Source organism: Carcharhinus amblyrhynchos, chromosome 1 (genome assembly GCF_965287045.1).
Source record: "Carcharhinus amblyrhynchos chromosome 1, sCarAmb.v2.hapA, whole genome shotgun sequence".
Lineage (NCBI taxonomy): Eukaryota > Metazoa > Chordata > Chondrichthyes > Carcharhiniformes > Carcharhinidae > Carcharhinus > Carcharhinus amblyrhynchos.
In genome coordinates, this window is record NC_137324.1 from 128,637,338 (window position 1) to 128,660,499 (window position 23,162).

General features: G+C 42.7%; 1 protein-coding gene across 1 annotated transcript in view; it reads right to left on the reverse strand.

Annotated features, from left to right (window-relative positions):
* Positions 1-23,162, reverse strand: part of slc2a9l2 (solute carrier family 2 member 9, like 2) — a 372,756-nt gene that overhangs the window by 185,422 nt on the left and 164,172 nt on the right. The window lies entirely within an intron of this gene.

Sequence of the window (23,162 nt, forward strand, 5' to 3'; positions counted from 1 at the left end):
TCTTAAGTGTGGGGTCCAGCAAAAGGTTGTGGAGCTGGTGTGGGGGCTCCAGGAGGGATGCTGAGAGACAGATGGTCCTAGCAGGTGGGGTCAGTGCTGTGTACACTGTCCTGGTGAATGAACTGAGTGTACTGGGCAGCAGAGGGGACAGAGTGAAGTTATAGTGGGATGCAGTAGAATGGCAGGTAGGGAGTCAGGGTTGGGTAGTGGATTGTCTCACGGGGAGAGTTCATAGAAATGAAGACAGTAGGGGGCTCCAATCATGGCCAGGGTCGGGGTTAGGATGGACATGGGGATAATAATGAGTGTAGGCTCAGAGGGGAGAGAGGTCATGTGGAGGGTGATGTTTATAGGTACAAAGTTAATAAGGGGGAAGATTCAAAAGTAACAGAGTGGAGAGCAATGGTTATAATGGGTGGGTCACAGGTAATAGAGGGGAATTGGTGGGGGATGGGCATTGGGTAGTGTAGCATTGGGTAGTCTGGAAAGCTACACACACCATTCTCTCAAGGCTCTTCTTCTTTCACAGTTGCTCTGCATGGGAATACTTGAAGTGTGAGGGGGACTTTTCAGGTGCATGAAGTTAATGGTGAACACAGTTGGCCAATTAAAGGGACACCCTAATAACCTGAGACAAGAGCACGAGAACCATCCTTCATCTCCAGCACACACAGCAGCAGCTTTGCTCCCTGACTCTGGGTCTCATTACCTTGAAATCTCAGCAAGTTATGAGCTGCAGTAAAGTTTATGCTGAAGAACAACTCAAGTGGACGAAGGTGAGGATGGTGGAACAGAAGGACAAGGAGTTAACTGCTTCAGACCTGGGAGAGGTGGGGGTGGGGTGGGGGGGGGGGGCGGTGGCTAGTGGTGCATCAACACCAATGTGCCAACGTGCAGGCTCCAGAGATGGTCGTGGCTGATGATGGGATGGGTAATACATCTATGATGGCAAGGCAAGGATCCTTCAAATGTGCTTCAAGGGTGATTGAGAGAAGCCCAGCAGTTTTTGAGGAAGTCTGCACGGAAATGGTTTTCATTACCCCAGTCAGTGCTGTAGTCTCCATGCACATAGATGTACGAACAACAGGAGAACTCATCTGTGGACCCCCAGGATGGACTGAAGGGTGTGGGACGCCAGGGTGGACTGATGTTAGCTACAGGTCTCCCCATTGCCTGAGATACTCAGGCTAGAGGGATGGTTTCAAAGAATATGCTGACTCAATGGCTCATCTCAGGCATACAGGATGTTGGTTCCAGGAAGCCCTGCACTGCTACTCACTGTGTTCCAGCTGAGCAGGAAGTGCCAGAGACACCCTGCTCACCCCACCACAAGATTTGCCATGCACCTCATGCATGTCCAATGAGCTGACTGGCACGAGATTGGGCGTGGCCAGCCACACCTTCCCCCCACTCCCACCAAGCAGAAATCACCCTCACTCACATTCCTGTCATCAGATTCCATCCCAGGAATGTGTGGGGTCACAGAGATAAGACCTGGGTAAGATACTCTGTCAGAGAGTCCGTGCAGACTTAGTGGCCAAATGGCCTCTTCTACACTGGAGGGATTCCATGATATCATAGAAACCATGTGTTCCTGTGGACCTGTCTCCCACAAAGTGCAGCAGATGCCAGCTCCATTCCTAATTTTAAATTTAAGATTTACAGATTTTTAATATGAAGGGCTTTAATGTTAAAGCAAGTGTAGGGAGATCAGATACTGTTCAACCACAATCTCACTGTATGCTAGAACTGGCTTATGGGGCTGAATGGCCTACTCCTATTCCTATGTTCCAGCGAACACTGTTAAATACCACTTACTTTTCCAGCTGTCCACATATTTGTTATAATGATAAAAGTCACATGAGAGGCCACCATCATGTTACATCAGACACACACACACACTCACACACACACATACGCATCATTATAAATGTAAATGAGACAAGTCACAGCTGGCCTTGCTTCATCTGATCCCCAAGCAAGAAAAGAATTAGCAAGCACATTTCAGAAAGGCAAATCTATTTTAATGAAGCGAATATAAATGCAATTTATTAATCACCAGTTTGAACCCTCTGGAGATGATCCTTCCAGACTTTGGAGGGTCAGTGGAAGGGGACTTAATCTACATCAAGCCCCGTGGCTGTTTGAGCCACTGCAGGCACATCTCCAATCCCTGCCTGTCATACGGAGTGGGAAAATCCAGCAGCTGGCTGTCACTTAGAAGATGGCTTGACCTGGTCCCATCTCCATAACATACAAAGCAGCTGTCAGTCCCCTTGTGCTGTCCAATTGATTTCATTTTAAACTTACATGTTCTTCAGGGTTTCTCACCAACCCCTCTGACTTGAGCCTCCATTCAGTTTGGCTCATGTCTGCATATCTGACAGTGATACCTGTCAGCTTACTCTATGAACAGTGACGATAGATCCTTACAAGGGAGGGAGCTCCCAGTCTCCAGCTTCACCCTTTGCTGCCACCCTCCAAACATCTCTGCTTCCGTACCAGGGCGGGCAGTTTGCAGCATGACTGTCCTTGGATATACAGAGGGGAACGACACTCAGCAGTGCTGCAGGGCCATGAGTCCATGGCCAAGCCAAAGCAAATCAGGTGTCTGTGGGCGAAGGACATTGAGGAAGAAACATCTGAGATATCTCAGCGGCATCTCCAAGTTCCCTCTCTATCAGCCCCAAGAGCTAGATCCAATTCTTCTTTGAAATCATACAATGTTTTGGCCTCAACTACATTCTGTGATAATGAATTCCACCATTCTCTGGCTGAAGAAATTCCTCCTCACCTCAATCCTAAGGTTTCTCCCTTATCCTCAAACAATGACCCTTGGTTCTGGACTCCCCCATTATTGGGAATAAACTAGGCTTGTACTCGTTAGAGTTTAGAAGAATGAGGGGAGATCTCATTGAGACGTATAAGATGATGAATGGGATGGATAGGATAGAGGTGGAGAGACTCTTCCCGCTCAAAAAAGACAGTAGGACTAGGGGGCACAGCCTCAAGATAAAGGGGAGGCGGTTTAGAACGGAGTTGAGGAGGAACTTCTTCACTCAAAGGGTGGTGAATCTCTGGAATTCTCTGCCCGTTGAAGTGGTGGAGGCTGCCTCGCTAAATATTTTTAAGAAGCGGGTTGATGGGTTTTTGATAAGAGAAGGGATTAAGGGTTATGGGGAGAGGGCAGGAAAGTGGAACTGAGCCACGACAGATCAGCCATGATCTTATTGAATGGCGGGGCAGGCTCGAAGGGCTAGATGGCCTACTCCTGCTCCTATTTCTTATGTTCTTATGTTCTTATGTTCTTTCTGAATCTACCCTGTCTAACTCTGTTAGAATTTTATAAGTTTTTATGAGATCCCCTCTCATTCTTCTGAACTCCAGTGAATATAATCCTACCCAACCTAGTTTCTCCTCATACGACACACCTGCCATTCCAGGAATCAGCCTGGTAAACCTTCGCTGTACTCCCTCTATAGCAAGACATCAACGCCCTATACAATTTCAACAAAACAAGGTTTTGCTGGATATCCAACTCTCTTACCCATCCAAATAATAGCTTACCGTTCTATTTTTGCTATTGAAACGGACAACCTAATAGTGGTTACGTGCATTGGCCATGCTAAATTCTCCCTCAGTGCACCCGAACAGGTGTCGGAATGTGGCGACTTGAGGATTTTTGTAGTAACTTCATTGAGGTGTTAATGTAAGTCTAATTGTGACACTAATAAATAAACTTAAACTTTTAAAAGAAAACTTACATTTATCTACAATATATTGCGTCTACCATTCAGGTGTCCACTCACTCAGCCTGTCCAAATCACGCTGAAGCATCTCTGCATCCTCCTCACAGCTCACCCTCCCACCCAGTTTTGTATCATCTGCAAATTCAGAGATAATATATTTAGTCCCCTCTCCCAAATCATTACTATACAATGTGGACAGGTGAGTTCCTAACGCAGATCTCTGTGGAACCCATTAGTCACTGCCTGCCAATCTGAAAAAGACCCATATATTCCAACTCTTTGTTTCCTGTCTGCTAACCAGCTTTCCATTCACCTTAAGACACTACTTGCAGTCCCATGCACTTTAATATGTGAGACCTTGTCGAAAGCCTTCTGAAAGTCAAAATAAAACCACATCCACCGGTTCTCCTTGGTCAACTCTACTTTACATCTTCAAAAGAATTGCAGTAGATTTGTGAAGCATGATTTCCCTTTTGTAAATCCATGCTGTCTTTGTCTGATTATACCACTGCCTTCCAAATGCCGAGTTATGAAATCCTTGATTATGGACTCCAGCAACTTCCTCAGTACCGACATTAGATTCACTGGTCTATAGTTCCCTGTTTTCTCTCCACCTCTCTTTTTGAATAGTGGGCTTACATTAACTACCCTCCAATCTGTAGGAACTATTCCAGAGTCCAAAGAATTTTGGAAAAGGACCACAAATTCATTTTTTATTTCGAGGGCCATTTCTTTAAGTACTCTGGGATGAAAATTATCTTAGAATCTTTACAGTGCAGAGGAGGCCCACCGAGTCTGCACCAACCACAATTCCACCCACAGTCATATTCCCATAACATTACATATTTATCCTGCTAATCCCCTGATACTAGGGTCAATTTAACTTGGCCAATCCACCTAATACAGTAACCCATACAGTAATACAGTAATCCACCTAACCCATACACCTTTGGGCTGTGGGAGGAAACGGGAGCACCCAGAGGAAACCCACACAGACACGGGGAGGATGTGCAAACACCACACATACAGTGACCCAAGCCCGGAATTAAACCCAGCTGTGAGGCAACAGTGCTAACCACTGTGCCACCATGCCGCCCTTATCAAGCCCTTGACATTTAGCCACCTTCAATCCCATTAATTTCCCCAAAACCATTTTTCTGTTAAAACTGATTTCCTTCAGCTCCTCACTAAAACTTGTGTTTCCTCGAATTCTGTTACATCATTCATATCTTCCTTTGTGAAGACAGAAGCAAAGTATGAATTTAGTTCCTCAGCCATTTCTTTGTTCCCTGTTATTAATTTCCTGTTTCTGACAATAAGGGGCCTACATTAGTTTCTGTCAATCTTTTTCTCTTTACTTCTATAAAAACTTTTAGAGTCACTTTAGCCACAGTTTCCTTTCCTCTTGCCCCAAATAGGAATAAACAACTTTTGGAGTTTAACTGTTAGTTCCTTGAATGTCTGCCCTTGCCTGTCCACGGTCCTTCCTTTCAGTAATGTTTCTCAGTCCATCACAGACAACTCATGCCTCATACCTTCATAGTTACTTTAATTGGGATTCATGAACCTGGTCTCAGAATCAACTACCTCACTATCCACCTTGAGAAAGAAATCTATCATATTATGCTCATGCATCTCCAAGAGTTCTCTCACAACTAGACTGCCAACCAATCCTTTCTCATTGCACAATACCCAGTCCAAAATGGTCTGTTCCCTTGCTGGTTCCTCGATGTATTGGTCCAGAAAACCATCCCATGTCCCAGTCCATCTGTAGTCCTACACATCCTTTCCCTTTGTGCATGCATTTAATTCCCTTTTCAAAATGAAGACTGATTGTGTCTCTACTACCCTTTAATGTAGTGGATTCCAGATCAAAAGGATTTTCCTCATCTTTCCTTTCATCCTTTTCCAGTTGCCTCATATCAGTGTTTCCTTGGCTCTCAACCCTTCCACAATGGGAACAGTCTCTCCCTCTATCTACACTGTTTAAGACACTTAATGATTTTGAGCAAATCTATCAAATTTGCATTCAAACCTTTCTTCTCTAAGGAGGACAGCTCCAGCTTCTTAAATCTATTCATGTGTCAGCACCTTCTCCAAGTCCTTCTGATCCTTCCTAAATTGTGGAGCCCAGAACTGGAAATAATAATCTACTTGCGATAAACCAATATAAGCTTCATCATAACCTTATTACTTTCGTACACAATGCCTCCATTTGTAACGCCCAGGATCTGGTATACTTTTAATCGCTTTCTCATCTGCCACCTTTGATGAATTATGCATCAAATCTGGAGAGATCTCTGCTCCAGCATCCCTTTTAGAACTGTATCCCTTTGCTTAAATGTTACCTATCCTCTTACCGCTTACCAAAATGTATCACTTCACAACTCTCTGCCATGTGTCTGTCTACCAGACTCTGTCCCCTTGAAATCCATCACTAACCCCCTCACAGTTCAATATGCTTCCAAGTGTTGTGTCATCTGCAAATTCTGAAATTGTGCTTTACATATGTAAGTCTTGGTCATGAAAAGCATTGATCTTAGTACTGACCACTGGGGTAAATAATTGTCTACTTCGCTCCAGCCCAAAAACAACAATTTACCATCACTCTTTTTTCTGTCCTTAAACCCGTCCTTTGGGAGCTGCGTACTTATTCATTCAGGTGTTCACTTGGGACAAAATGCAGAGTGGGGAGATAGCAGATTGAAGAAATGTCTCTTTCTTTGAAAGCAGGAAGGAAGGATGAAAAACAGTCATGTAAAAGAAAACTTCAGTGATGGGATGTGCTCTGATGTTATTTGCAATCATTACATGGCAATACCTGAAATGCATTTCATAATGATGCTCTATCTCCATTTAATTCTTATTCCAACTGAGCCAGCTTCCAGGTATTACCAAAGTGTTGTGAATGGAGAAGTCAGGAGAGCACATTGGGCTAGAACTATTCATGACTTATGTTTTGGGGTGTCTTTCAGGGCACCTTTCCAGGCAGTGAAGGCCTGCCTTCAAAACCCTAGAATCCATCCAATAATTAATCCAGTAAAGATATTTGTCTCGTATGTCTTCCTCTGGTGCTATTTGTCTGCTATGACTGTCACCAATCTTTACAGATGCACCACAGAAAACATCCTTTCTGGATGTATCACAATTTGGAATGGTTCCGGCTCTAACCAAGACTGGAAGAACCTCAAAGGGTGTAGCCCAATGCATCAGACAAACCAGCCTCCCATCCTTTGTTGATAGTTGCCTACTTATTCCCATCCATTAACACTGTCTACACTTCCCACTGCCTCAGAAAAGCAGCCAGCCTAATCAAGGACCACACACACCCTGGATACACTCTCTTTCACGTTCTTCCATGGGGGAAGGGATACAAAAGTGTGAGGTCACATACCAACTGACTCAAGAACAACTTGTTGCCTGCTGCCATCTGATCTTTGAATGGACCTACCATAGATTAAGCTGATCTTTCTCTACACCCTGGCTGTAACTACCAAAATAAACTGGTTGGACTTTAACCTGGTGTTGTGAGACTTCTTACTGTGTTTACCCCAGTCCAACACCGGCATCTCCACATTATAAGTGTAACACCATATTCTGCATCCTCTCCTTTCCTTCTCCCCAATGTACTGTATGAACAGTATGTTTTAGCTGAATAGTGTTCAAGAAACAATACTTTTCACTGTGTCCAAATACATGTGACAATAATAAATGAAACCAAATTTCATGAGGTGATTATCCATGGAAGCAGACCTCAGAGTTCAGACAGCACCTGATCAATCTTAATCTAACTTACCTCCAACTGGGGGCTACAGGCTATCAGACAACATTAGTATATTCTGAAATTTTGGCATACAGAACTCAGTGGACAGATTTGGAAGAGTGCCATAAAGACTGAAGGAGCTCACTAAGCGATATAGTGGAGGAAAAAATTCCGGCTCCAGAAATATATCAGCAACATGTTAACTTTGGCAAAGAAATTCAGTATAGAATGTTTTGTATACTTTGCTTTTACTATCTTGCAAAACACATCAAATTGAATATAAAATCATTACTACTGGATTGATTACAAGTCAGTAATATAATCAAACGATTCACGCCACATTATAAGCAATGACATGAAGCTCCAGCATTTTACACTCTTCAGCTGAACCTTGTAATTACATTAAGCGACGGATTTAAAAAATCACCCTCTTGTCTCTAATATATGTCTGCTTCAATTTCATGTGGGAGTTTTATTCTCATAAATTAATTTTCACATTGTTGGGAACCACTTCTGTTCTGCAAACGTCTAGTGGTAGAAATTGGATGGGTTTAAAATATGTATAAATAGTGTCCAATTTCTGTGACAATCATTGTGCCCATGAAGAGTGTCTCAGATGCTTAGCAGAAAATCAGGTCACATGATTTTCAGATGGCTGAAAGCATGACCATCAATGGTGGGACAGAGGAAGTAGGAAAAAATGTAAAGCAGTCATGCAGAAGTTCTGGAAGATTCACTGTTCCGGTTCCTTCCATTTCACAACAGCATCACCTCTTCCTTCACCCCCTTTGTCATGACCTCCCGCACAGAATTCACCTACAGGCCAAAATGCAATGCTACCTACAGTGCTTCTTCCAATTAGTGCTCAACATGAAGGAGCACTGATTGATCAGCTTAGGGAGGGGGTTACGGAGATATGAGGTGCAGTCGGTGGTAACCAGCAGGAGATTTTCTTACCCATGTTTGACCTGATGCTGTGAGACTCTGGAGTCCAGTTGAGGACTCTTGGAACAAAACCCCCTTGACTGTACAGCACTGTGTTGCTGGGTCTATCTTGCTGATTGGACAGGATAGACCCAGGGATGATGATAGCGGTGCCTTACGGCACTGTTTGTAAGCTATGATTCAGTGAGCGTGACTATGTTAGGATGTTGCTTGACTAATCTGTGGGATAATTCTCCCAATCCCTCCAATTCAAGGGGATTTCCAGGCACCCAGCAACAATGATGTCATCTAGCAGAGTCACCAGCCAATCACATTCTGGTGTTCTCATTGATAGGAAGTCAGGTAGTAATAAACATGGATAATTGTTCACTTTTAATGTTATTTAACAGAGAGAAAAATCAAAGTTTGAGAAATACACATCAGGTTATGGTACACTGAAATATCACGAACAAACTAAAAAAAAGAATCAAAATATGTGAGTTTCTTGTTCAATGTAAAAAAAAGATATTCTTCAAAGGTTTTCAAGGTCAGAGTGATTTTTCAGCAGTAATTACGGGCTGGATTTTTATTTTGGGGTTGAGACTCCCAGCATCAGTTAAACCTCCCACCTCCACTCCACATTGTGTCAATGTCAGATGCCTGATGCTTTTTTTCAAAGAAATGGCTATTAGAATCATAGAATCCCTACAGTGCAGAAGGAGGCCATTTGGCCCAATGAGCCTACGCTGACAACAATCCAACGCAGGCCAGTCTTCATAATCCCATGTATTTACCCTGCTAACCCATTGATGCCAAGGGGCAATTTAGCATAGCCAATCAACCTAACCTGCACATAGAATCATAGAACCATAGAACCCTACAGTGCAGAAAGAGGCCCTTCGGCCCATCGAGTCTGCACCAAACACAATCCCACCTAGGCCCTAACCCCATATCCCTACATATTATACCCACTAATCCCTCTAACCTACGCATCCCTGGAGACTAAGGGGCAATTTATTAGCATGACCAACCAACCTAACCCGCACATCCTTGGACTGTGTGGAAAAAACCGGAGTATCTGGAGGAAACCCACACAGACACGGGGAGAACGTGCAAACTCTACACAGACTGTTACCCGAGGCTGAAATTGAACCCGGGTCCCTGGCGCTTTGAGGCAAAAGTGCTAACCACTGTGCCAGCACGCTGCCCAATAGCAGCCAGGGAGAGCAGTTACCATGCAGTTAAGCACGGCAGAGGGCCTCCTGAGATGGAGATCCATCAGGAGGAACTCCACCATTGACACATCAGCAGCCCCACCAGCACCTCCACGTTTAGCTGTGCTAGTGGTTGCTCTCAGTTCCAGAGGACAACTGCTAATGAACATCGATGGTTTCCCTTTCACTAAGACCACTACATTTAGGCTATTTATTCTCTGCGTGACAACCAGAAAGGGATTCAGCCCAGGAAATTTCTTCTGAAGATATTTCAAATATATTCCACAAGCACCATAAGTGGTAAAATTAAAACAAGTGACTTTCGACAAGCAAAATGTGCAAAATAATACATATCTGATGGCAGATGAAATCATTCACTTTCTCTGAGGATTGTGAGCTTTAGAACAATGCACATTGTCCATTGCATATGTATGAGTTACAGAAATACTTGCCACATAAAACTATTTTTCCCCGTAATATTTGCTTCTTAATTTAAAAGCAATTTGGCGTGAAATCTTGCAAAGGGTTTGAACAGGATGGTGTCTTCACAGAAAAGCATTTACCAAATCTTTGCTCATTTATAATGCAATGACTGAAACATCACTGTGCCTGCAAGATGTGATATCAAAGACACAAAAATAATTCACAGCATGCGAATTCAGAGTTAACTCCTCCTGTACCCCAGGCAAAATGACAGGAAGTAACAGCAGCAGCTTCTGCTTACAGAAGGTTCTGAGCTTAATAAACTATCCCAAGGAGCTTCACAGACAGGAGTTTAATCTAAGTTCAACACTGAGCCACATTAAGAGATATTCGTTAATTTATTAGTGTCACAGGTAGGCTTACATTAACATTGCAATGTAGTTGTGAAAATTCTCTAGTTGCTACATTCGGCACCTGTTTGGGTACACTGAGGGAGAATTTACGATGGCCAATCCACCTAATCAGCACATCTTTCGAATGACACCACTGTAGTGGGTCTGATCTCAAACAAGTCGCATGGGATCAGAGGTGAGCTGGCAAGATGTATACAAAACTGGCTCGGTCAAAGAGGACAGAGGGTAACAGTGGAAGGATGCATTTCTGAATGGAGGGCTGTGACAAGAGGCGTTCCTCAGGGATCAGTGCTGGGACCTTTACTGTTTGTAATATATATGAATGATTTGGAGGAAAATGTAACTGGTTTGATTAGTAAGTTTGCGGACGACACAAAGGTTGGTGGATTTGTGGATAGTGATGAGGACCATCAGAGGATACAGCAGGATTTGGATCAGTTGGAGACTTGGGCGGAGAGATGGCAAATGGAGTTTAATCCAGACAAATGTGAGGAAATGCATTTTGGAAGGTCTAATACAGATAGGAAATATACAGTAAATGGCAGAACCCAGAAAGTATTGATAGGTAAAGGGATCTGGGTGTACAGGTACGCAGGTCACTGAAAGTGGCAATGCAGGTAGAGAAGATAGTCAAGAAGGCATATGGCATGCTTGCCTTCATCGGCTGGGGCACTGAGTTTAAAAATTGGCAAGTCATGTTGCAGCTTTATAGAACCTCAGTTAGGCCGAACTTGGAATATAGTGTTCAATTCTGGTCGCCACACTACCAGAAGCTTGTGAAGGCTTTGGAGAGGGTACGGAAAAGATTTACTAGGACGTTGCCTGGTATGGAGGGCATTAGCTATGAGGAGAGGTTGGAGAAACTTGGTTTGTTCTCACTGGAACAATGGAGGTTGAGGGGTGACTTGATAGAAGTCTTCAAGGTGATGAGACGCATGGACAGAGTGGATAGTCAGAAGCTTTTTCCCAGGGTGGAAGAGTCAATTACTACGGGGCACAGGTTTAAGGTGTGAGGGACAAAGTTTAAAGGAGGTGTTCGAGGCAGATTTTTTTTTACACAGAGAGTCGTGAGTGCCTGGAACTCGTTGCTGGGGGAAGTAGTAGAAGTGGCTATGGTGGTGACTTTTAAGGAACGTCTTGACAAATACGTGAATAGAATGAAATAGAGGGATATAGTGCCCGAAAGAGTAGGGGGTCTTGGTTAAGTCGGGTAGCATGGTCAGCACAGGCTTGGAGGGCTGAAGGGCCTGTCCCTGTGCTATAATTTTCTTTGTTCTTTGTCCTTTTTTGTTCACTGACGAGACAGAGTACAGGAATGAGATAGAGAATCTGTGAAATGGTGCGACGACAATAATCTCTCCCTTAATGTCCACAAAATGAAGGAGATTGTCATCAACTTCAGAAAGCGTAGTGGAGGTCATGGTCCTGTCTACATCAATGGGGACAAAGTGGAAATGGTTGAGAGCAAATAACCAACAACCTGTCCTGGTCCTTCTATGCCGACACTGTAGCTGAGAAAGCCCACTGACACCTCTACTTTCTCAGAAGACTAAGGAAATTTGGCATGTCAGCAACGACTCTCAACAACTTTTATAGATGCACCATAGAAAGCATTCTTTCTGGTTGTATCACAGCTTTGTATGGCTCCTGCTCTGCCCAAGACCGCAAGGAACTACAAAAGGTCGTGAATGAAACCCAATCCATCACGCAAACCAGCCCCCAATATATTGACTCTGTCTACACTTCCAATTCCTCTGCAAAGCAGCCAGCATAATTAAGGACCCCACACATCCCAGACATATCCTCTTCCACTTTCTTCCATCAGGGAAAAGATCCAAAAGTCTGAGGTCACATACCAACCAGCTCAAGAACAGCTTCTTCCCTGCCGCCATCAGACTTTTGAATGGACTTACCTCACATTAAGTTGATCTTTCTCTGCACCCTAGCTATGACTGTAACGCTACATTCTGCATTCTCTCTCTTTTCCTTCTCAGTGAATGCTATGCTTTGGCCGTATAGCACACAAGAAACAATGCTTTTCATTGTATACTAATACATGTGACAATAATAAATCAAGTCAAATCAAAGACTGTGGAAGGAAACCAGAGCACCTGGAGGAAACCCATGCAGACATGGGGAGAATGTCCAAGCTCCATATAGACAGTCACCCAAGCTGGGAATCAAACTCAGATCCCTGGCACTGTGAGACAGCAGTGGTAATCACTGTCCCACCGTGCATATTGGAACTAAATGTTTGATCAAAAGGGCTGGTTTTAAGGCATATCTTAAAGAAGGAGGCATTTCTGGATTTTGGGGCAAGGTAGCTGAAAGCACCATCGTTAATTAAGGTGACAGGAAATTGTGAATGCTCAAGAGTCCAGAATCGTAGGGATCATGAAGGGTTGTCGGGTTAGAGAAGGTTACAGAGATTGAAGGGCAGAGGGATATGAAACAGAAAATGCTGGAAACACTATAGTAGATGCATCAATACTAGAAGGAAATAACTTCATCTTTTGGGGAATAACCTCTTTTGTTGAATATCAAGCTCTCACCATTAACTTAGCTTTCCCTTTCAATGCAGAGTAACCTACTGTGTGTCGGATAGTTCTTTCCTGATTTGAAAAGCTAGAAAAGGTAATGGTATTGTTGCAAGACATCCTTTTTAAGAGTAAACGTAGTGTACACCTGCATCAAAAAACTTACATGTGAAGAACTACACAGGATTATCAAGCCCATTGATAATCCCTGGCTGTCAAGGTAGTGCAACTTTCTGCTGAGTAAAGTGACTGTCTCTTGTGCTCTTCGCACTTGCTGTAGGAGGTGGGGCTGAGGGCCACAAGAGTGAGGGGTTTAAGAAGATAGCTTGCAAAAGAGATAAGAAGCCTAGGGTTATCGTTGTATTTCAGGATGATTCTGGATTTGTGAGCAGTTTTAGCAGGTCAGTGCCAGTGTTTATGTGGTAAAATCAGATCTGGCATTGACTGCCGAAGTCAATTTGTCCATCATGTCCATGTAAACCTGCACCCTTGGACTTAAGGGACAAGGGAAGAGGTCTGCATTAGATGAATGGCCGAGAGTGAGAAAGAGGAATGGATTTAATGGAGACTTGGGAATTGGTGGTGAGAGTGTGGTTACGAAGAATGGTAACTGGAAAAAGGCTGTGTTAAAAGGCTAGATTCTTGGAATGCTGACAGTGCAGTTGCAAATGAATTGGGAACGAAGTATCACGGTGGGAAGAAATGAACGTGGATAGACAGTACGGGCAGGAAATTGAAATTAAAGCCATAATCAGATCAGCCATGATCTTATTAAATGGCCCAGCAGGCTCGAGGGGCCAAATGGCTTATACTTGCTTCTATTTCTTATATTCTTATGAAATAGGGAAGTGGTCAGAGATGGCCATATCTGTGATTGACATGAGAGAAAGAGCAAGGCCAAGGGGCGAGGTTGGTAGTCATGAAGCTTGGTTGGTGATTTTATACTGAGGGAGAGATGAAGGTGAGACAGGAGGGAAGTGAACTCAAAAGAGAGAGGTAGTGCGATGAATTAAGATGTAGGCTGAAATCACTGGGAATGAGAAGTTGTTTGGTGCAGAGGCTGAGAGAGGAAAGCAGTGTCGGTGAGAAAACTTTTATGTGTTTGGTTGGGCTGGAAGATAGAAAAATAAAGTGCTCCAAACCTGCCTTTTCTTAAAGTTCAACATCATAACTCCCTGCTGGAGTGACATGAAAATATGATGGATGAAGAAACAAAATTATTGAGTGTAATCACTGCTGGTGCAGCGCTGACACCTCAGAGAATCATGACAATTATCCAAACAGCTGCAACATTATCTGTATGCATGAGTCATTAATTTTTATTATTTGCAGGTTTTGCTTCAAATCAAAGCAGTTTTATATCTGGCAGCTTGCCACCCAATATCTCTCCTGTCATCAGTATTACATGGTCATAATAACAGTTGGTCACCTGCTGCCAAAGAAATAGTTAAGCCCCAAAATTCCTCAAGATGCAAATCTATTAGTGAGAATGAAAATCTGCTGTACATGGTCCTGGTCTTGCAGGTTAACTGCATTTTGTGGTCAAATGGACAATGGCCTGAGCAATTATGCCCAATATAAAATTGGCCCCTTTAATTTAATACAGATTAACCTGCTTTGACGAGGTTATCATGGGTCAAAAGCCAATATACCAGAACTGTCTTGCATATTAAACAGGAATATTTCACTTTAACAGTAGGTAAGACATCATGACCCGAAACCAGGACTCAGACCTCATACATATTGAATAGAGAGGCTAAAAAATTACAGTGGAAAAGACATTATGGCCCATCAGGCAGTACTTAGCCAGAAGACATTATGATTATGTATTCCTTAGGTTCTTCTGACTCTGCTTACCCCAGTCCAATGCCAGCATCCCCATTGGTTTCAGCCAGACTCTCTGCTATAAACCGTACCCTGAAAGGGGATATATTCAACTAGGATGACCTGGCCTAACCTCATTGGGTGTTGTGACCCCTCTGCCCTATCACCCCATTGGCTGAAAGCCAGAGAACATTCGAAGGAGACGGTGGGGAAGGGGGGCGGGGTGGGGGGGGGTGGTGCGGGAATAAATACAAGACAAATTCCAGCAAAGACTCCACCAAACCAACTGTGACCTGGACGATGCAAGGAGGCATGCAAGATCCACTTTCCTTCTCAGAGGACTCTGAGTTAATCTGTTGCTGCAAGCTCAGTGAATTAACTCCAACAGTCCAATCTATTTCACCAGACCAGGTAATATCTATTTCTCAGACAATGAGCCTAGTTTGGGGAAACATAATTTATTTTGTGTAAGAATTGTTTATTTAACCTGTGAGTGTTTTTAATAAAGCTAAGTTTGAACCACAGTCATTTGTCTGTTCTGTAAAGTAAAAGCATTTGGGTAAATGTGTGATAAACTGGTCAAAATGTCTGCATAGAATATTTCAAAGACAACCAATTTGCATGATCCATGTGGGTGGATGTGCCATTTGAGGAACATCCCCAGTGCCTTCATGACATGTGACAGTTGAAGACTCCAATACCCATCTACTCCAGAGTGAGGTTTCTTAATGTTGATGGAAAGTGGAGACTCTGGGCTGATTTTACCATTGCTTTGCTCCTGTTTTCAGCCACGAAAACTTGGTAAAGTTGGGCGTGAGGCGAGTAGCGCAATCTGCGCCCATCTCTGCATCGATTCCCTCTTTACCAAGGGCCAAAAATGGCTGCCATCGGGATCACGCCCAAAACGGGTGCAACATCAATTTAAATGCATTCGCATGTATTTAAATTGACTTAATGGGCTGCATGCCCAAACTTACTGGCACTTCCCCCTTTACCACCGCATTCAGATTGGGCGTGAAACAGATATGGTCCACAAAGGTCCGATTCGGGCGCTGCAGCTTCTGAGGAGGTAAGTTCTGATCTTCCGGCGGATCTCTGACTCAGAACAGGGGGATGGGAGGGGGTTTTAGGGTAGAAAGTTGGGTCAGATGGCTCTTTGGTGGGAGAAGGCTGGGGGCAGGGGGATTCCATTGCCACTCTGCGTGTGATTGGTTGGGGGGGGCGCGTTCTGCTGCCAGTCTGCATGTGATCGACGGGGGAGAAGGGGGGCCTGCTGCCACTCTGCATGTGATTGATGGGGGAGGGGGGAAGGGAGGGTTCCACTGCCACTCTGTGTGTGATCATTGGAGTAAGGGGGAAACGGGCACGCAATTAGTCTGGGTAGTGGGGAGGAGGGGATAAGGGGATCAGTTATGTTGTGGGGGTAGGGCAATGTCTGTGGGGGCCACATGAAGGCATGATCCAGCCTGTGAGGGATGTAAGAGGGAAATGATTTCCTATTTCTTTTCACTGCGCATGCGCAGTTGGAGACGCCAATCGGAGCTGCAGGATTTCAGGTGTGTTAAGTCCCATCAATAGACTTGTGCAGCACGATTTAGACTCGCTGATATTTTTCAGGCAGAGTGCATATGGGGGCGCCTGAGAACAGGTCTAAAGATCGGATCTCAAACACTCCCAGTTTCAAGTCCGCCCAGCACTTAGAATGAAAATGGTAAAATAAGATCCTCTGTGTCCCAGTCCATAGCTTTAATCTTGCTGATGCTGACAGTCAGTTCAAACTTTTTGCAAGCCCAGGAGAATCAAAGTGGTCAAAAGTGAATATCAAAATGGGCAGTGCTAATGTTTACCATTTACCTAAGGCTTACATTCCAAATGACACTAAAACTTTTTACTGCAGGAGATGCCACTGATCTTGCTATACGTTGCCACGTAGGGAATAATTCATTCAAATTTCACTTTTTGGAAGTGAAAGGTGCTTTCAGCAGTTCAAATGCAAAATGGAAGAACAGTTTGCAAAGGACCAGGAAAGATTTTCAAAGTTTCAAAGCTAGCATCAAATCAATGAGAATTGAAGCAATTTCAGAGTGTGGAAGGCAAAATTGGTTTCTCTCCATCCCATATAGTCCTGAAGCAACTTCACAGAATTGTTACAGTGCAGAAGGAGACTGTTTGGCTCATTGTGTTGACACCAAACCAGCAACTCACCCAGTACCATTCCCCTGTCTTTTCCCTGTGACCCTGCACCTTAGAAACCATTCTTTCTGGTTGTATCCCATCTTGTTATGGATCCTGTTCTGCCCAGGACTGCAAGAAACTACAAAGGGTCATGAATGTAGCCCAGTCCATCACTCAAATCAGCCTCCCATCCACTGACTCTGTCTACACCTCCCACTGCCTTGGAAAAGCAGCCAACATTATCAAGGACACTACACATCCCGGAGATTCTCTCTTCCACCTTCTTCCACTGGGAAAAAGATACAAGAAATCTGAGATCATGTACGAACCAACTTAAGAACAGCTTCTTCCCTGCTATCATCAGAGATTTGAATGAACCTACCTTGCATTAAGTTGATCTTTCTCTACACCCTAGCTATGACTATAACACGACATTCTGCACTCTCTCCTTTCCTTCCCTATGTACGGCATGCTCTGTCTGTATAGAGTTCAAGAAACAATACTTTTCACTAATACATGTGACAATAATAAATAAATCAAATCAAATAAATCAAATCTTTCATGAGTGGGACCAATTTCTCCCTATCTACTCTGTTCAAACTACTACAGATTTTGAATACATCAATCAAATCTCCTCTTCACCTTCTTCTCTCCAAGGGAAAACAGACCCAACTTCTCCAATCTGTCTTCAGAACTGAATTTCCTCATCCATGGAACCATACCCATGAATCTTTTTTTTACACTCCAATGCCTTTATGCCAATGGGCAGCATGGCAGCACGGTGGTTAGCACTGCTGTCTCACAGTGCCAGGGACCCGGGTTCAATTCCAGCTTGGGTCACTGTCTATGTGGAGTTTGTACATTCGCCCTGTGTCTGCATGGGTTTCCTTCAATTGCTGGTTAGGTGCATTGACCCAACCAGGTGCCATAGTGTGATGACTCAGAATATTTCACAGTAACTTCATTGCAGTGTTAATGTGACTAACAAATAAACTTTACTTCACATCTTTCCTAAGGGGTGGCACCCAGAGCACAGCCCTACCTGAGGCTGAGCTCTGTAACGAGGCCAATCTGCATTAGGAACATTTAGTTGTCTTACCTCTCTTTAAATGCTGTTTTTCCAACATTTATTTTTTGTTTGAACTTTGTAGTTTGTCCTTTTTAATGATTCCTGATAGTGCAGCCAATGAACTTTCAGAATATGAAGAATTCGTAGGATGACTAAGGGGTTAAAGTACATTCTAAGCAAAGCACTGGATCAACAGAACTAATATTAGCAAGCATTTTACTGCTTAGAACCATGTACTTCTGGTGTCATAAGTTCATATGATTGTTCAGCTGAATGTAAACACACCATGTGAAGTACAATTTTGACTTTTAAAAAGCATTTGGATAGTTACATGGGTACAATGGGTATAGAGGGATATGGACCAAATGCAAGATAATGCAGATTAGCTTAGGGATTTTAAAAAAAGGTGGCATGGACAAGTTGGCCCGAAGGACCTGTTTCCATGCTGCAAAACCTTTTTAATTCTATGACCACTTATAATATTGTTGATATTATTGAATTATCAAATCTCCTCATAAATGTGAAGGAAAAAGTCATCGTTTTGCAAATAAAAACCAGGAAAAAAAATCACCATCAAATTTTTTAACCATAGGTGGAAAATGCAAAGTCGGAATCAAAAGTAGGATTAGAATGGGCAAAAATGTATTCGTAATCGCTCACACTAGAGTCAATTTAGCGTGGACAATCAACCTAACCTGCACATCTTTGGACTATGGCAGGAAACCGGAGCACCTGGAGGAAACTCACGCAGACACAAGGAGAATGTAGACCCATGCATCAACAGGGGCTAGAACAAAAGGACAGAATCAATGCATTTGAAATAAGACACTCCAGAAGAATGTTAAAGATCAGTTGGAAAAGCCAAATAAGCAATAAAGAAATTTTCAATTAGATAAACGAAAGAGCAAGCTTGCCAAAAGGCATTGGCAAAAGAAAACTATCATTGTTCGGCCACGTGGCTAGAGGATCCGATGATAATATATCCATCGATGTCTTAGAAAGTTATGCTAAAGGTGAAGAATAGCAGAAGAATTTGGATGGATTACACCAAAAACTGACTTGTAGGTCTGCAGGGTGCAGACCATGCCTGTGGCAGTCCTGATAAGGACTGCCATAAATATGAATATGTGGTAAATAATTATTGGTCATGTTCGGCAACTAAGATCCACTTGAAAACGATAAGAATATTTGACATGTCTCAAAGTAAATTTATGGGCATTGCAAAAAACATGGGAAAAATGGATATTAAGTAAGAAGTTAATGATCATTATCAAGATAGGGAAAGATTGCTGTGTTCATTAAATTACTGATGCCATTAATGTATTCAAACAAAATGCGTAGAGTTTCTGGATGTAATTTGCACTTAAAATTGCAGTAATTTGTGCAATGAAATTTTAGCTCATGTTTCCAATTAAACTCACTTGCATATCAGCAAACATAAAGTTTTCCATAAACCAGCAGACCAGTTTTTGCTGCATTACAAATACTCCTTAATTTTTTAAGGTTAGTGAATTGATGCTGTTTGATGAATTCAGCTGAAAATAGGTCCACCATCTGTGACTAACTTGATCTTAAATAACTAAAAATGGTTCATAAAGTATAAAAAAACTATTTACTAGTTATATTGATGCACAGTAATCAGTTTCCTGGTTTAAAAAAACAATTTTTTTACAATATTTGAAGGCTGTGAAAACGTGCCGTTTAAAATTTATTTATTAGTGTCACAACTAAGCTTACATTAACAGTGCATTGAAGTTACTGTGAAAATCCCTGGTCGCCATACTCCGGCACCTGTCCCGGTATACTGAGGGAGAATTTAAGCATGCCCTATGCACCTAACCTGCACATCTTTCGAGGAAACCAGAGCATTCTGAGGAAACCCATACAGACATGAGGAGAACGTGCCTGAAATATAAATGCTTAATTTTAAGAGCCTCCTTGAAAGCTCACATGCAAATAGAATTAATGGAAAGTCAGCACATTAATTAATTTGATCTGGGGGCTGGGCTGGCTTCTAGTATCATATTACTTGAACCCAAATTAAAGGCCACAAACTCAGAGGAACTAGCAGAGTAAATGCATGGGGTTATGGGGATAGGGTGGGATTGTGGTCAGTGCAGACTCGATGGGCCAAATGGCCTCCTTCGGCACTGTAGGATTCTATGATTCAATGACTGAATCTCCCGAAATTGGATACAATTTGCTGTTGAACTTTTTCAAGTTTTTTTGCATGCTTTTGGCAGATTTTGGGTTAAATGTGCTGAGAGAAACAGCGCAACGTGGTGGAAGCTCCACGCGACTGTGTTTAAAATGTCACTGCACAGAGTGACAGGAACATCTTATTCTCCATTGCCAGCTGGTAGGCTAACAATGTTGGCTTTGTGATGAATTGAGCGATCAATCATTGAGAAAGAAAATAGAATGAATTCATTGAGGTATACACAAAGAGGGTTTGATGTTGCATTAATCATTGCAGTTCTGTGGCACAGAAACACGAAAGTGGAGCTATAGAAGTGAAGAGTTGATGTTGCTATTATTACATTCCATGCAATGAGGACATGCCTCAATGAAAGTAACTTGATGGTCAGCTGGTGCAGCTGCTTGTCTGTGTAACCTGGATTGCAACTCGGTGTTTTAAATGTCCCATAGACGAGGGAATAGTCCATCCAACAGTGCAGATTCTCTGAGTGCAGTCAATTTAAAGGGAAAAGACACAATGGACTGAATCTTGCTGGAAAAATAGGCAAATTCACAACACATGCTGTTTTTAACATGCAAAGCCGGCAGCAAGTTCTGGGATGCAGTGATACTATAAGGACTATAAGTGCCAGGGATCCGGCTTCGAATCCCGGCTTGGGTCACTGTCTGTGTGGAGTTTGCACTTTTCCCTGTGTCTGCGTGGGTTTCCTCCGGATGCTCCGGTTTCCTCCCGCACTCCAAAGATGTGCGGGTTAGGCTGATTGGCCAAGCTAAATTGACTCTAGTGTCAGGGGGACTAGCAAAGTAAATGCATGGGGTTTTAGGGATAGGGTGGGATTGTGGTCAGTGCAGACTCAATGGGCTGAATGGCCTCTCAGCACTGTAGGATTCTATGATTCTATGACTGAATCTCCTGAAGACTCTTGTTGATTTATGCCACTCTGCTGTTGCCTTGTGCAAATGGCATTTCACCCTTAGCCTCTGTGTTATTCTTAAGGAATTCCTAGATTTACACAGTGATTGCCCATTAAACTTACTATGTACGGTATGCTTTGTCTGGCTTGCAAGTCAGTGCCTCGTGGGTTGGCAGGATCCATGGTTTTCTGGCTGGTTTGATTGAGATACCAATAAAGAACAGTCTCAGATTTAGTCACCTCCTGTGTCTACTTGTGTACTGATTGATCTTGAAAGGTACCAGGTCCAAAAACACAACAAAACATTTTGCAGAAAATTAGGGCTGAATTTAGCAAGATTATGATTTTTAATCTGTAACCATGTGATAATTCTCAATGCGATTATTAATCTCTGTGGCCCAGGCAAGGAATATACTATTCAATCTCATTCCTGCATGCAGTCAATTGTTGGAGATTTCATTTTGAACTGAAATTTTTTATTACCATCTGTCTCTTATGCTTAATGGGATCCTTGGCTTCCCCTCTCCTTTCTTTCTTTATTTGATTTAACTCTAGTTCACTTTCCTTGTCAATCATTTGTTTGCTTATGTAAGAGGTGGTTTAGAATAACCTGGAACTACAAGACCAACAAATCAGAGTAGATTTATTCAGAGTGAAATCACACAGTGCCTGGAATATATCTCACAAAGATACGGTTTGCATAGACATATATAAACTCTGTTACAGAATTTAGACATGTATTTCTGAATATTCAGTAATAAAAGCATATACCTTGGTCAAAGGCACAATACTCTGAGGCAAGGTGGGACTTAGTCAAGTAAAACGGGCCACATTCTTTAGAACAATGCAGATACTGAGTGCAGCCGATTTAGCCTGCCCACAGCGCGTTCTGGCTGTAGGATGGAATAGGGTGGGCTGCCATGGGACACATTTCCAGGGGATGGGGGGGTCAGTGAGCCAACCACCTCCTTCACTTCTTCCATTATAATATGCAGCTCCAAGTGTTTATTGGAAATTGTACCAGGCTAATCCACACTTCAGATTTCATATTCAAAAAAATGGTTAAAATGTGGGTTTGTCACAATGTTGTGGGACACTATTGTTGGCACATTTAACATAAGCATTTAAAATTCTTCTTTCTCACCTACTGTTTTGCTAAATACACTACTCCACTTACTTTAATGAGTTTAATGACCCTCCCAAAATAGTGACCGCAGGGACTTCAGATAGACACTACATAACTTTATAAAACCTCAAGCAATTTAGCTATGTCATCTCACAATGTAAGTCTTATGCCAAATTCCATTTTACAGATTCTTTTTCCTATTTACTATGGCTGATTGCAATGATGGATATAATAATAACTTTGAATGACTGAGGAAGCAGTTATAGTTTGAGCTTGAGGCTAACATAGCATTCAACGCCTTCAGCTAATGCAAGCGATGGTGATGCCACCAGGAATGGATCTCTCAGGTCAGAATGATGTACATAGTGTTGGAGCCAAGAAAGTATTCAGACACAGCTTTCACAAGTAATGGATCCTTTATTGTCTTCTTATTGATACGGAGAAGTGAACTAAAGACTTCCTAAGGCTTCTTCAGTCTGCTCTGCCCAACTGTATACAATCAGACATTTTTATAGGGTATATCTTACAATTTCTAGCAAAGATAATTGTTTCGAGTCACGCACACCAGTAAGTTATTTACATATGATACAAAGAGGTAGGCCCGAGACAATACCTATATAATGGCATCCCATTGGTAATGTCATAATCTTTAGCGGTGGACAGATGAAATATCCGATCAGACAATGGTCAACTAATCATGTCATTATTACAGTTTCAGTGCTGTTAGCAAGGACATTCAGCTGTGTCCTGTTGATAGATTATCATGAAATATCCCCTTTGTCTGCACTGACTATTTCATGTATATGCAGAGGCAGCCAGGCTACAATGAGGG